The sequence below is a fragment of the Nematolebias whitei genome, chromosome 1 (genome assembly GCF_014905685.2).
Source record: "Nematolebias whitei isolate Nwh7 chromosome 1, NemWhi1, whole genome shotgun sequence".
Classification (NCBI taxonomy): domain Eukaryota; kingdom Metazoa; phylum Chordata; class Actinopteri; order Cyprinodontiformes; family Rivulidae; genus Nematolebias; species Nematolebias whitei.
Window position 1 is genome coordinate 11,136,447 of NC_056498.1, and position 5,453 is coordinate 11,141,899.

General features: G+C 39.8%; 1 protein-coding gene across 1 annotated transcript in view; it reads left to right on the plus strand.

Annotated features, from left to right (window-relative positions):
- LOC119414713 (RAS guanyl-releasing protein 2) overlaps positions 1 to 5,453 on the plus strand; it is a 152,186-nt gene that overhangs the window by 74,669 nt on the left and 72,064 nt on the right. The gene's annotated exons all lie outside the window — the stretch shown is intronic.

Here is a 5,453-nt window from a genome sequence, read left to right on the forward strand (position 1 = left end):
ACATTGACTTGGCATTTTTAACATCACTCTCTAGACCATTCCACAATCCAACTCCTTGGATTGAGGTAGACCAACAAGGTGGAATAGGTGGAACACCCACACCTCCCTCCACCCTCATTCGCCCCACTCTGGGCCCCTGAGCAAAACCCTTAACCCCCACCATCTGCTCCCTAAACAGGTCTCTCTTGAAAATGAGTTCTCGTGGCTCAATGAGACTACCTGGATAAATAAAGGGTAAAAAAAAAAGGAAAATTAATAATAATTATTATTGTTGTTGCTGTTGTTGATATTATTATTATTATTATTATGTTAATGTTCAAAATATCTACGTTTTATTTTAAAACCATTATCTCAGACAAACATTGTGTCACCACAAACATGGTTCTCATTGAAATCTGCTTCACCCGCTCGCTCTACTTTTGTTTTAATGCCACTTTTGATATTAAAAGTTTTAAACTACCTTTCGGGTACTTTTAGCTAACCATTTGTGACTTTAAGCTTGTTAAAACTCTAGCATTGACCGAGGGTGTACTGCGTTTGTCTCGTTACTGTTTTATTTTAAAGTGTTACTGTTCTTTTCCTTCACGTGCAGGGGCTAAAAAATATGTTGAAGCTGATTTGAATTGTATTCAGAGGCAGCACAGAAGGTAGTCCTGAAGCACTTGACATTTCTAAAGCTTCCCTCAGCGTGTGTTGCTTGTGTCCCACAACAGCTTCCTAAGGGATGGGGGTAGTGGGGTGGCACATTATGAATACCTCCGGCTTATTTTCTTGACTGTAAGTAGCATTAGGATATTCTCTGTCACAACAAAAAGCTCCAGTTCAATTTGTCTCACTTTATGTTCTCTGTGAATGTTCCTTTAGCATTTAATAAATAATCCATGTCGCCTACCTCCCCACCTATTGTTACATTTTTGTTTCCCACCCTGCTGGGAGGACACGACAAATGAAGCTGGGCGTCATTGACGGCTGTTTGCTGGTGTGATACAGATAAATCCTGCCCTCTGCAAACGATGGGCTGCCCTCCACACTGCTCTGCAGATTGATTCCTGAGGGTGTTTGAGCTGGATCAAATGATCCCCCGTGGCAGCCCTCCCATGCAGCAGAGACCCCATTGATTTTCACAGAGATGCCAGCAGGCTGAAGGGCAGCGTGGAACCCTGCAGAGAGCTATTCATTAAGAGTTAGGACAACTTTAACATAGAAATAAAAGAACATTCAGTAAAACTTTGGTGTATTCAGATAGAACTGTTTGTTGTTGTGCAGAAATGAAAATGTTTTCACCTGCGTCTTTGTGTGCGTCTTCATTTGTCCATCTGTTACCAAATTATTTCCTGAACCACAAATTATTTACCATATTTTCTGGCGTATAAGTCGCTCCAGCGTGCAAGTCACATTTATTATGTGTAGTGAACCTGATCTGACCCTGATCTGACCCTGATGACCTCAAATCTATCAGATGGACAGAGACTGTTATTTTCATTGATCTGAATACAGTCTGAGCCATCTGGTGACTTTCTTTCTTGAATTAATCAAGCAGAAAAGACAATTCTCTATAATCATTACTGTTTTACAAATGTTTGATAATCAAATTGTGTTAGTTCCATTCAATGCTTACAGGTTGGAAAGAACTACTCATTTTTATTTTACATAAGCAGTAAGTAATGATTTTTATTCCTCATTCAAAGAAGAAATCAGGTTAATATGCATTTCTTGATTTTCTGTCTGAAATGAGCCAAGCAACGTAAGTATGTGAAAGTTGAAGCTTCGGTCAACTAAATGTTTACTGAAAAAGAAATGTCATGTTTAATCTTTACAGAAGATACAGAAGAGTTGACTCCACGAAGTCTGCTTTTCTGCAATAATCTCTCTGTCAGTTGTTAAACAAACTCATTCTCTGACCTCGACTTTTGATAACACCTTACGTCAAAAACCACACCTCTTTCTGGTCCATCGACCAATCAAAAGCTCTCAAATGAACCGGAAGTCGACCCATTTAAAATGTGGCAACTTCCCAGTTCATGGAGAGAATTCTGTAGAATTCCAGAGAATTCCAGAGGCTGAGGAGATGAAGAACTAGAGAGTTGCTGACAATTAAGAGTCTGAGAAGTTCTGAAGAATGTAAGGAGTTCAGAGTTCTTGGGTGCAAAACGCGTTCAGGATGATCCAGAGACGTTTTGGAATTATGACTTCTGTTTGAACAAACCACGCACGACTCTCGAAGGATTTTAGCTGCTCTCAACGGAGACGCTGAAAAGGTCTGGAGGATTCTCTATCGAGCTGATTTACGTCAACCAGGTAACGGTCTCCTCTTCGACTAAAGTGTACCGGAGGCAAGCTGAGATCTGATGAAGCGTGCAATTTCTGGTCAAACAGATTAATTCCCTCACATATCTCTCTGTAAGATAACTCCATTTCATCTTAAAACTCTCCTCTCTCTCTTCTAAAATCAGTACAGATATCTTAGGAATATCTGAAGCAAAGTCCTCGATCACCGCCGAGTGATTCGAAGCTCATTTTCTGTGAAACTTGTCTGTTATTATTTTCATATTTTGCCAAATTAATGTAAATGTTTGATGTTAAACTTTGATTCTGAAAATAAATGACCGCATTGATTTGATGGGTCAAAGATAAATAACGTCTCTCGTTACATTTCTGTTAAATTCAAGGCACGACATTACACAGTCAGAAAGATGAGGAACTCGTGAAAAAGTATGCATATATATTTACATATATTGTCATACTACAACTAGTGGCACGTACCTACGTGACTACTACATATGCATCACCACTGACCCGTTTATTATGCGTTTATTTAATGGTCAAAACAGCTTAATTTTGTCTGGGTGGCGCCGTGCCATCCATCCATCCATCCATCCATCCATCCATCCATCCATTCATCCATCGCAGCCAGAGCCGCTACCTCTCCAGCGTTCCTCCGCCTGCACCAGCTGAGTAAAGCTAGCGTGCACGAGAGGACTCAGTATTGCATTTCTTAGAAATTTAACAACATTAACACTTAAAAACAACTATTTGTTTGCTCAAGTTTATATCAGAAGTGTGTCTCAGTTTAACTTTTCCTTAATAAATGCAATTTAATGGTCAAAACAGCTTAATTTTGCCTGGGCAGTGCAACACCATCCATCCATCCATCCATCAATTGCAGCTGGCACTGAAAGCTCTCCAGCGTTCCTCTGCCTGCACCAGCTGAGTGAAGCAAGCGCGCACGGGAGGACTCGCTGTTGCAGTTCTTAGAAATATAAAGCGTCCGTCAAAAATTCCATTACGAATATGGGAAAAAAGTATATAAGTCACTTCGGCGTATAAGTCGCAGGACTTACAAATCTATGCAAAAAAACTGTGACATATAAATTGAAAATAGCAAGTTAAAATACAATGGGATTAAAAAAACGAAACAAAAACAGCTAGGTTGTGATGCGATGTAGAAAACTAAAAACAAGAACATGTCTTCATTGGTTTTTGCTAGAAACAGCAAATGTTTAAAGTCACTTAGAGAGGCCAAGGTCGAGAGCTTCAGATCGTTTTGCAAGATATTCCAGGAAACAGGAGTGGAGTAGGAGAAGGCCCTTTTGCCAAGTTCAGTCCTCACTGAGGGAACACTGCAGGTAATGATGTCCTGAGAGCGCACGCTGTAGCTGCACTCACACAGTGACATGTAGAAGGAGATGTATGAAGCCAAAATAAAAGTCAACATAGAATGAGACCTCTTCCTAGCCGGTCATTAAAATATTCTCATGTAAATAATTTTGGTGGCAGGTCTTTTGTACACTAGAAAATACGGTAAACAAAACTCTCAGAAAGCAATCATTAAATGCACATCTCTAACATCTCAATTAAATGCACATCTTTAACATCTCAATTCAAGATGGCCACCAGAGCTAAGCTAGATGAACAAACAGAAACATAACTCTAATTCCAACTGTCCATGCTCAATAATCCAGGTACAAATCCAACAATGTTCAGTCAGGTCATCTGGATGGTTCATTTTTTTCTTGCCGAGACGTTTCGCCCTGGACTGTACCTGGATTATTGAGCATGAACTGTTGGTGTTTTGAACCATTTTGCCATGGCTGCCTGAGAGGATTTGAAGGGGGAGAGGGCGGGCCCCAGAAACCATCTTATCACCAGCAAACTGCTTTTTTTTTTTTTTTTTTTTCCACTATGGGAGTTTTGGTATTTGAGGGACTCTGTTTTGTTTTGTGGCTTCTCGGACTGAAGAAGTCCTTTGGATGAAGGACGAAACATCTCAGCAAAAAAAGAAACTGTCCAGAGGACCTGAGGAAGCTTTGCTGGATAACTATAACTCAGTCAGTTTTACATTTACTGAGTGAAAATCTGCTGTGGTAGTAGCTAAGAGTAGTTCCCAACACATTGTCCTGACACAACACATTGGTTAACTCATTTGTATAAAACTATACTATTAGTAGTCCAATTCGACACTGTCTGTCTGTTAGTAAAATATCAAATTTGGATGGATTTTAATGAAACTCGAAAAAATAATCATTGGTCAGGCATCAACAACTGATTAACTTTTGAAGTCAACCCAATTTAAGACGGCCATTACAGCTACATCTTAACAAACACATTCATAACTATAACTTAGCCATTAGTACATGTATTGAGCTAAAATTTAGTGTGGTAGTAGCCAGGAGTCATCATCAACAAGTACTCTGAGAGATATCTTGTGAAGTATGAACATTTTAATTATGATTATGTCAGTTTAAAACTCTGGCATGATAGACCATGGGTATGAGACAATTCTGTCTGTTCTGTCTTTCTGCACTTTTCCTGTGTTTCTCTGTTCCTTGTGTTTCTGCTCCTGTGCACACCGGACCCAAATCTTATCACTACAGGTGTTTCCCACTACGTCTCATTAGTGTCTTGTATTTATAGTCTGTCTTCTCACTCCCTTGGTATCTAGGCATTAACTATCCTTCCACATTCCCATGATCTGTGTCTGCTCCACCTGTCATGTACTTTGTAAGTTTTTGCTGACCCATCAGCACTTTTGTTTTATAAACATAAACAATTATAATTTTTACTCTAGAGTCTTCCTGTCTTCCTGTACTGGGGATCAACACATAAACTACAGATCATGTCAGGGTAATATCTATTACTTCAAGGACAACTACTCCCTCGATCAACCAAAGTATTAGTTTTCATCCTTTTGTTCATGAATCGTCTGAGGACAGTCATTGTTCGTTGTTGCAGTCATTTTTATCATCATACTGCTAACGGGACCGTGCTGCTAACAAAACTACACCGCAAACAGAACCACACTGCTAACATGCTGCTAACGGGACTGTGTTGCTAAGAGTAACATGCTGCTAATGGGACCATGTTGCTAAGAGTAACATGCTGCTAATGGGACCATATTGCTAACAAGACCATGTTGCTAACAGGACCATGTTGCTAACAGGACCATGTTGCTA